The sequence below is a fragment of the Schistocerca gregaria genome, unplaced genomic scaffold, assembly GCF_023897955.1.
Source record: "Schistocerca gregaria isolate iqSchGreg1 unplaced genomic scaffold, iqSchGreg1.2 ptg000224l, whole genome shotgun sequence".
Classification (NCBI taxonomy): Eukaryota; Metazoa; Arthropoda; class Insecta; order Orthoptera; family Acrididae; genus Schistocerca; species Schistocerca gregaria.
In genome coordinates this window covers 5,780,327-5,791,283 of record NW_026061744.1, presented here as the reverse complement: position 1 = coordinate 5,791,283, position 10,957 = coordinate 5,780,327, and positions in this window count along the sequence as shown.

Genomic DNA, 10,957 nt, shown 5'->3' with positions numbered 1-10,957 from the left:
ACCTCTATGTTGCTGCACTCGCTGGACAGTGTATTTAAAGCTTTCAGCCTGACCGGGTTGCCTCCAAGCACGTCTCCGACGATTGTCTGGTTGAAGGTATATATGAGACTCATCGGTGCAGAGAACGTGATGCCAATGCTGAGAGGTCCATCCGGCATGTTGTTGGGCCCTTCGGTACCGCGCTGCACTGTGTCGTAGTTGCGAAGATGGACCTCGCCACGGACGTCGGGAGTGAAGACGTGCATCGTGCAGGTTACTGTGCACTGTTTGAGTCTTAACACGACGTCCCGTGGCTGCACGAAAGGCATTATTCAACATGTTGGCTTTGCTGTCGGGGTACCTCCGAGCCATAATCCGCAAGCAGCGGTCATCGATTGACGTAGTCGCCCCAGGGCATCCTGATCGAGACATGTCATCGACATCGCTTTCGTTTACTCCGACTCGCCTTGACAATTCACTTGTTGAGAGCCCTTCCTGGCACAAACGAACAATGCGGACCGCTGTATTGACGGTGTAGGCACGGTTGAACTACAGACAACACGAGCCGTGTACCTCCTTCGTGGTGGAATGACTGGAACGGATCGGCTGTCGGACCCCGTCTGTCTAATAGGCGCTGCTCATACACGGTTGCTCACATCTGTGGTCGGGCTTAGTGACATCTTTAAAAAGTCAAAGGGACTGTGTATCTGATACGATATCCACAGCCGACGTTTATCTTCCCGAGTTCTGGTAACCGGGGTCACGCAACTTTTTTTTATGTGTGTATTTCCATTGTATGTGCTCTCTCGAACTAGGTGCTCAAGACAGTTTTCGAAAAAACATGTTCAACAGTACTCTGCAAGGCTACTTATGTGGAAACCTTGTAATGAATCCATCGGTGTCCTTGTCTATGCTCGGAACTAATACTGCACGATTTGGGTACTTCCGCACTACTGAACGTAGACTTTCTTTGAATAACTCTGTCTCGACGGAATCGGGAGGCCGTTAATAACATCCAACAATTACCTTCTTTTCACCTAGACCTGTTGTGCGTTACCAGATAACTTCACAGCCACACTGAAATCCGACTTGAGTAGAAACAACATTTTTGTCGCCCTCGGTAAACGCTTCCCCATCAGTGGCGTTTAACATGTCTTTTCGTTACACGTTTCACGAATCGCTAAACATTTCAGAGCTTTATACAGCTCTCGGTCCCGAGAATAATTTGTGTGTGACGAATTTCAGAGAGGGCAGTAAAGGCGAAATATTAGGTATACGCAATGTCTGTTCTTTGTGACATGTTTGAATAAACGGACAGCACGCTTTCATATAACTGATTCGCCTCTACGAGCAATGAATCATGTAGCAGCGGACCCCGGGTTCGAGTTCCAGGGTTGCATACATTTTTTCTCATTGCCGCTGATTCCGCGCAAGGTCTCAGTGCAGCTTACCTTAATAGTTCCTTCCGTTTCCTTTCTCCTCGCTACAGTCTACATAAAAAGGAAAAATAGCTGGCGGCGAAGATGAGCCGGAAGACACAGATGACCTCATTATACAGGTTGCACGAGAAATATTAGGCATTGACATAGGTAAGGTAGACACTGGATGGTACGTGGATTATAAGGTGCTTCGAAATCTCATCCAATAATTGTCAAATTTCTCTCACACCGAAAAAGGACGCAGATCTTCAGCCACGAGAAAAAATAGTTAGCAAGGGCAGGGCTTACAATAAGACAAGATCTTACACTCCTGGAAATTGAAATAAGAACACCGTGAATTCATTGTCCCAGGAAGGGGAAACTTTATTGACACATTCCTGGGGTCAGATACATCACATGATCACACTGACAGAACCACAGGCAACAGAGCATGCACAATGTCGGCACTAGTACAGTGTATATCCACCTTTCGCAGCAATGCAGGCTGCTATTCTCCCATGGAGACGATCGTAGAGATGCTGGATGTAGTCCTGTGGAACGGCTTGCCATGCCATTTCCACCTGGCGCCTCAGTTCGACCAGCGTTCGTGCTGGACGTGCAGACTGCGTGAGACGACGCTTAATCCAGTCTCAAACATGCTCAATGGGGGACAGATCCAGCTGGCCAGGGTAGTTGATTTACACCTTCTAGAGCACGTTGGGTGGCACGGGATACATGCGGACGTGCATTGTCCTGTTGGAACAGCAAGTTCCCTTGCCGGTCTAGGAATGGTAGAACGATGGGTTCGATGACGGTTTGGATGTACCATGCACTATTCAGTGTCCCCTCGACGATCACCAGAGGTGTAAGACGAGTGTAGGAGATCGCTCCCCACACCATGATGCTGGGTGTTGGCCCTGTGTGCCTCGGTCGTATGCAGACCTGATTGTGGCGCTCACCTGCACGGCGCCAAACACGCATACGACCATCATTGGCACCAAGGCAGAAGCGACTCTCATCGCTGAACACGACACGTCTCCATTCGTCCCTCCATTCACGCCTGTCGCGACACCACTGGAGGCGGGCTGCACGATGTTGGGGCGTGAGCGGAAGACGGCCTAACGGTGTGCGGGACCGTAGCCCAGCTTCATGGAGACGGTTGCGAATGGTCCTCGCCGATACCCCAGGAGCAACAGTGTCCCTAATTTGCTGGGAAGTGGCGGTGCGGTCCCCTACGGCACTGCGTAGGATCCTACGGTCTTGGCGTGCATCTGTGCGTCGCTGCGGTCCGGTCCCAGGTCGACGGGCACGTGCACCTTCCGCCGACCACTGGCGACAACATCGATGTACTGTGGAGACCTCACGCCCCACGTGTTGAGCAATTCGGCGGTACGTCCACCCGGCCTCCCGCATGCCCACTATACACCCTCGCTCAAAGTCCGTCAACTGCACATACGGTTCACGTCCACGCTGTCGCGGCATGCTACCAGTGTTAAAGACTGCGATGGAGCTCCTTATCCCACGGCAAACTGACTGACACTGAAGGCGGCGGTGCACAAATGCTGCGCAGCTAGCGCCATTCGATGGCCAACACCGCGGTTCCTGGTGTGTCCACTGTGCCGTGCGTGTCATCATTGCTTGTACAACCCTCTCGCTGTGTCCGGAGCAAGTATGGTGGGTCTGACACACCGGTGTCAATGTGTTTTTTTTCCATTTCCAGGAGTGTACAAAGGACCATCTAAGGATTTAAAACAACGCCACACCCCATTTCGGCCTTCAGAATGTATGTACTCTGGGCGGCAGCATAATTAAGACCGCCCCCCCCCCCCCCCCCCTGAAAAGAATGCGTTTAGAAACGTGTCAGAACTGAACAGCATCAAGAGAAACTATGCGAGCCAAAGCGAAAACCTAGCACCTCTCACCTTAATTTAATACTAATCTTTTGCAACATCTCTCCTTCTCTGAATGCTATCTTGAAATTGCATCTACTCTCCAACTATCTCTGTTTCTGTGCCTTTACCTATTGTTCTTATAACTGTAATTCCGTAATTATCTTCCTGCTAGTGTCTTCGACTGTTACCGTTAACTGTAGTATTACTTGATCTGAAACTATTTGCCTGAAATTCTTTACATTGTATGCTATAGCATACAACTGTAGCTATTGTTATTTTCCTGGTTACCTTACTCGCTCACCTACTCGGTTTAAACTGCCGAGAGAAATATCGCAATCACTATTATTGTAGTAATTCCTAACTTGTTGGCATTCTTCGTTAATTTTGTAGCGAACTGCTTTTCGTCCCCTGACACATCGTATCTATTCTCGACGGCACCCCTTCACAACGAATACTCTCCGCTCCTCTCTACTCCGTACTGTAACTGGGTTTTCTCTGTTTGTGATGGTCATCTGTCAGGATGAGCACTACTGCAAAGGGCATTTGATTCTAAAGCATTATGTCAGGGTGAAAAACACTAAATAAATTACATTTTTGCAGGGTGGGTTCATCCTTGGCTCAGGTATGAGGTAGAATGAAACAGCAGTTTTACATAAGATAACTTTTATTGAAAGTTTTGTACAAGGGTTTCTGGCTGGGATACTGGCAACTGTGTCGTTTGCGAAGCCTTCTGCTTGCGTGAGCGGCGGCGTCTGATTACGCACGGCGGTGTGTATCTCGTGTCGCCGTTTCGCCCAGTTGACTGGAGACGCGCATCGCGAGGTGGTCCGTTTAATTATTGAGGAAGAAGTCGTGAATCGGACGGTGACGACTCGGATGTGCGCTGTCTCCTTCCCGTCCTCACGAGTCACTCGGGTACATAAAAATCTGGCCTCAAATACCTTCTGTCTTCTGGCGCCGAGGCTGCTGCTTGCTATTCCGTTACAGCGGCGGACTCGGTGCTTCTGTGTACGATGTAGTATCTTCCTGCATGACGGTCTTGAGCACCGACTGTACCGGAACTGAACTGAAAGCTACTCCTGTCGGGCCCACTGCGTCTCGCGTACTTATTCACTTCACTTCACTGGAGGTGAACAACATCGCTGTCGTTGCCTCTTTTGTCACGTCGAAAAGCTTCGCGAAGAATCTTCTTAACGTCGGTCATTGGCTCTCGGAATGTAGGCGAGAGCCTTTGATCACGTGTGACAATTGAGAAACACGTGAGCCGGACGGGCGATGCCCTGACGGCTGAATCGACAGCTTCTGCTTACGTGGGGGAGGACGATAGCTTCTCCTGAATGTGCTGACTTCGCGGTCATTGCCTCTTCTGCTCTGCCCGTTGTTTGCCAGAGTGTAACTCTTCTAAGCTAAACGAAGTTTCTCATTAATTTTAAATTTCTACTTCACTTCACCTTGATTTCACTAATTTATTTCCCTATCTTAAGTACCACTCAACAGTATTTGCGCCGATCTCCGTGCACTGTTTTAGGAAAGTGTAATGCCGTCACTACACGGACGGTGTTGTGAACATCAGTCTTGAGCGTGCCAAGTTGAAAGTGCTGCCGAACGCTCTGACTTGTGCATAAAGCATGTGCGTGTCAACGTGGTACACGCGACCGCAGCGGCAGCATCTGGGTCACACATCACCCGGTTGTCCGCCCCGGTAGCTGAGTGGTCAGCGTGACAGACGGGTTCGATTCCTGGCTGGGTTGGAGATTTTCTCTGCTCAGGGACTGGGTGTCGTGTTGTCCTAATCGTCATCATTTCATCTCCAAGGACGCGCAAGTGGCGTCAAGTCGAAAGACCTGCACCAGGCGAGCGGTCGGGAGGCCCTCGTCACACGTTTCTCTCTATCACCCACTTTACAAAATGCATGGGCGTAAAATTCTTAAGCTAGCGCTATTAAAACGCGCCTTTCCTCTCTTGTCCACGTGAGAGTCACGTTGTTCTGCGTGTAGTGTCCACGGACATGTTATAAGGCAGAAAGAGAAGCTCCGTAACAAATAGCGCGATTCAAAGTCTTACTTTATATTTGTTCCTATTCAGCAGCAGAATCTTCACAACATGTGAAATAAAAAAGAATTGTTTTACACTTTCTTGTTATATCTTACTGCATGTAGTGCAATCTGTCTTGTAAATTAAACCATTCGAACAAACTCCATCCTCAGATGGAACGTACATATGTAACATCGAATATTAGAGAATATACTTTTATTGCACTGAAAAGAAAGTATCAGATCCTAACAGAAAAAGCGAAGACTAGTAATAAAAATATTCGGATCCACTGAGGCGCAAACAAGAATCACATTACCAGCTACATCATCATTTCGCTCTACCGACTGTGACTGTCGAATGGCCATACATTGAATCTGACCTACTGAAAGTTTTAATGGTAGATACGTTATTAAATGACACTGAAATATGACAGATTGTATCAACGACAATGCGTTTCTTATGGATCCTCACTGTGCCCGTTTACAGTCGTCCCCACTCTGGCTACCCAGCCACGTCACCGGGCGCCTCCACAGGCTGTCTCACGACGCAGTACCACCCTGCCGCGGCGCGCGCTTTAAGTCGGCGGCGACGCCGTCTGCATACACGGCCCGGCAGCGTTAATTTTTAGACGAGTGTTTTAGTACCGTAAAGAATACAAAAGACGATAGCTTCTTCCGAAACATAACGCTATAGAGTAAATAATATTAACATATGAACGTAAGTCGGGATTTTACTACAAACATGGAACCGAATGCCTGTTCATGTGAATGTACGTTCCTCTACTTCTACCCCATAAAGCGCAATGAAACTGTAGAATTTAAGAATTATTCTCACTTTGTGTTTCTACTAAAGGATAGAAGTTTTCTTTGAAGGATTGCGTTGAAACTTAACAGGTCTTGCAACACGATGAATGTTTAAAAAGTAACAAGAAATTTACAATTTCTTGTGTTGTACTAGTCCGATTTGCACTACATTTTTTGTCACTGCCTTCGTAAACGTACGTGAAAAGTATGTGGACAATGTTATATCCATTGGCTATTTGCTCTATTGTCAGCTGTCAAAAAGGATACATGTGTTTTGGTAGCATCAACGATTATTTGTTTTGTGTAAAAACAGATTAGAGAATCTTTCTTACATAAAGAGTATGGAATTTTAGAAAAGTTAAATATTCCTTTTGGCGAGCCTGTTACGAGTAAAACTGGAGTTTTTTGTTTCACGACAATTTGTAGTTTCCGTAATGTCGGCACTATTTTTAGATTGATGTAAAAGCCCTCCATCTTTTGTGGAAGGATCGATTTTATGAAATTGTCTACGACGACGGGTTTACTCCCAAAATTACTAGTTTTCCTTCGTGGCGATCCCTGTAAACCACGCGGTTTATTTTTGCGTTCCTTCCTTAGGCGTGACAGACGTTTGCATAAATTGGAGCCCTTTGCTTGGAACGGGTAACAGTTCTTTTCGTGTCACCTCCTTAACACACGCTGTAACATAACAGACGATCGAACGCTCGTTACATCTACATCCATTCTCTGCAAGCTACCTGACGGTGTGTGGCGGAGGGTACCTTGAGTATCTCTATCAGTTGTCCCTTCTATTCCAGTCTCGTATTGTTCGTGGAAAGAAGGATTGTCGGTATGCCTCTGTGTGACCTCTAATCTCTCTGATTTTATCCTCATGTCTCTTCGCGAGACCTACGTAGGAGGGAGCAATATACTGCTTGACTCCTCGGTGAAGGTATGTTCTAGAAACTTCAACAGAAGCCCATACAGAGCTACTGAGCGTCTCCGTGCAGAGTCTTCGAGTTTATCTGTCATCTCTGTAACGCTTTCGCGATTACTAAATCGTCCTGTAACGAAGCGCGCGGCTCTCCGTTGGATCTTCTCTATCTCTTCTATCAACCCTATCTGGTGCGGATCCCACACTGCTGAGCAGTATTGAAGCAGTGGGCGAACAAGGGTACTGTAACCTACTTCCTTTGTTGTCGGATTGCATTTCCTTAGGATTCTTCCAATGAATTTCAGTCTGGCATCTGCTTTACCGACGATCAACTTCATATGATCATTCCATTTTAAATCACTCCTAATGCGTTCTCCCAGTTGCTGACCTGCTATATTGTAGCTAAATGATAAGGGATTTATCTTTCTATGTATTCGCAGCACACTACACTTGTCCACACTGAGATTCAATTGCCATTCCCTGCAACATGCGTCAATTCGTTGCAGATCCTTCTTCATTTCGGTACAATTTTCCATTGTTACAACCTCTGGATATACTACAGCGTCATCCGCAAAAAGCCTCAGTGATCTTCCGATGATATCCTCAAGGTCATTTATGTATATTGTGAATAGCAACGGTCCTATGACACTCCCCTGCGGCACACCTGAAATCACTCTTACTTCGGAAGACTTCTCTCCATTGAGAATGACATGCTGCGTTCTGTCATGTAGGAACTCTTCAATCCAATCACACAATTGGTCTGATAGTCCGTATGCTCTTACTTTGTTCATTAAACGATTGTGGGGAACTGTATCGAAAGCCTTGCGGAAGTCAAGAAACACGGCATCTACCTGTGAACCCGTGTCTATGCCCTTCTGAGTCTCATGGACGAATAGCGAGAGCTGGGTATCACACGACCGTCTTTTCCGAAACCCGTGCTGATTCCTACAGAGTAGATTTCTAGTCTCCAGAAAAGTCATTATACTCGAACATAATACGTGTTCCAAAATTCTACAACTGATTGACGTTAGAGATATAGGTCTATAGTTCTGCACATTTGTTTGAAGTCCCTTCTTGAAAACGTGGATGACCTGTGCCCTTTTCCAATCGTTCGGAACGCTACACCGCTTCAAGAAGGGGGCAAGTTCCTTCGCGTACTCTGTGTAAAATCGAACTGGTATCCCATAAGGTCCAGCGGCCTTTCCTCTTTTGAGCGATTTTAATTGTTTCTCTATCCCTCTGTCGTCTACTTCGATATCTACCATTTTGTCAACTGTGCGACAATCTAGAGAAGGAAGCACAGTGCAGTCTTCCTCTGTGAATTATCCATTTAGTAGTTCGGCCTTCAGTCTGTTTCAGTACCATTTTGGTCACAGAGTGTCTGAACATTTCGTTTTGCTCCACCTACTGCTTTGACATAAGACCAAAATTTCTTAGGGTTTTCTGCCAATCAGTACATAGAGCTTTACTTTCGAATTCATTGAATGCCTCTCGCATAGCCCTCCTCACATTACATTTCGCTTCGCGTAATTTTTGTTTGTCTGCAAGGCTTTGGCTATGTTCATGTTTGCTGTGAAGTTCCCTTTGCTTCCGCAGCAGTTTTCAAACTCGGTTGTTGTACCACGGTGGCTCTTTTCCATTTCTTACGATCTTGCTTGGCACGTACTCATCTAACGCATATTGTACGATGGTTTTGAACTTTGTCCACTGATCCTCAACACTATCTGTACTTGAGACAAAACTTTTGTGTTGAGCCGTCAGGTACTCTGTAATCTGCTTTTTGTCACTTTTGCTAAACAGAAAAATCTTCCTACCTTCTTTAATATTTCTACTTATGGCTGAAATCAGTGATGCAGTAACCGCTTTATGATCGCTGATTCCGTGTTCTGCGTTAACTGTTTCGGGTCTGTTTGTCGCCAGAATGTCCAATATGTTATCGCCACGAGTCGGTTCTCTGTTTAACTGCTCAAGGTAGTTTTTCAGATAAAGCACTTTAAAAAAAATTCACTGGATTCTTTGTCCCTGCCACCCGTTATAAACGTTTGAGTCTCCCAGTCTAACGGGTGATCAAAAAGTCAGTATAAATTGGAAAAAGTGATAAACCATGGAATAATGTAGATAGAGAGTTAAAAATTGAGACACATGCTTGGAATAACATGGGGATTTATTAGAAAAAACAAATTCACAAAATGTCTGACAGATCTCTTATGCGCGTCGTTTGGTGATGATCGTGTGCTGAGCCGCCACTTTCGTCACACTTGGCCTCCTAGGTCCCCAGACCTCAGTCCGTGCTATTGTTGGCTTTGGGGTTACCTGAAGTCGCAAGTGTATCGTGATCGAGCGACATCTCTAGGGATGCTGAAAGACAACATCCAACGCCAATGCCTCACCACATACTCCGGACATGCTTTACAGTTCTTTTCACAACATTATTCCTCGATTACAATTACTGTTGAGGAATGATGGTGGACATATTGAGCATTTCCTGTAAAGAACATCATTTTTACTTTGTCATGCTATTCTGATCTGATGAAGCGCCACCTGTCGGACATTTTTTGAGCTTTTGTATTTTTTTGTTTTTGTTCTAATCAAATCCCATGTCATTCCAAGCATGTGCGTCAATTTGTACCTCCCTATCTACATTACTGCGTGATTTATTCAGTTTTCAAATTTATACTGACTTCTTGGTCACCTGGTGTATCTGGCAAATTAAAATCTCCACCCAGAACTAGAACATGATGGGGAAATGTACACCGCAAATAGCTCCTCTTCGTCTTCTGCAATTTTCTTGCAATGCAACGCTGTTATCCAGCACTTCCAGATACCGAAGTATGTCAGTGACTGATGCTGGCAACAAGGATCTCACGAACAGAAACGACGTATTGTACACCACTGCACGCCGATCTACGCCGCTAGACAGGTAACAGGCAACTGATTTTGGGTGCCCCTGGTGAGACAAGCCTCTACATCCTTACATTTGTCCTCTATCCATCCCTGCTTAGCCATTTTGCACTTCCTGTCGATTTCATTTTTGAGACGTTTGTATTCCTTTTTGCCTGCTTCACTTACTGTATTTTCATATTTTCTCCTTTCATCAGTTAGATTCAATATCTCTTCTGTTACCCAAGGATTTCTACTAGCCCTCGTCTTTTTACCTACTTGATCCTCTGCTGCCTTCACTATTTCATCTCTGAAAGCTACCCATTCTTCTTCTACTGTATTTCTTTCCCCCATTACTGTCAATTGTTCCTTTATGCTCTCACTGAAACTCTGTACAACCTCTTGTTCTTTCTCTTTATCCAGGTCCCATCTCCTTAAATTCCCACCTGTTTGCAATTTTAATCTACTGGTCATAACCAATAGATTGTGGTCAGAGTCCACATTTGCCCCTGGAAATGTCTTACAATTTAAAACCTGGTTCCTTAATCTCTGCCTTACCATTATATAATCTATCTGATACCTTTTAGTATCTCCAGGGTTCTTCCATGTATACAACCTCCTTTCATGATTCTGAAACCAAGTGTTAGCTACGATTAAGTTGTGCTGTCTGCAAAATTCTACCAGGCAGCTTCCTCTTTCATTTCTTAACCCCAAACCATATTCACCTACTACGTTTCCTTCTCTTCCTCATAGCTTGATGTGAGGAGTAAGAATATCGTGGTCAAAATTTTGTGTTTGCTTCCAATAACAGTATGCTATTAATCACTTAACTTAAACCATATGCTAGTACATTTGTATGTCATCCTGATACCAGGTTCCCACCATATATTTCATTCTCTTGAGAATCAGCTAGCAAATCTCCTTACACTCTATTCGTGCATGGTACGACATATGACCAGCTGTCTGCTATCCTGAATGGACTCTTCCAAACTGTGACCAACAACCACCTAAACTGGCTCGTGTGATGGAATGGGGCAT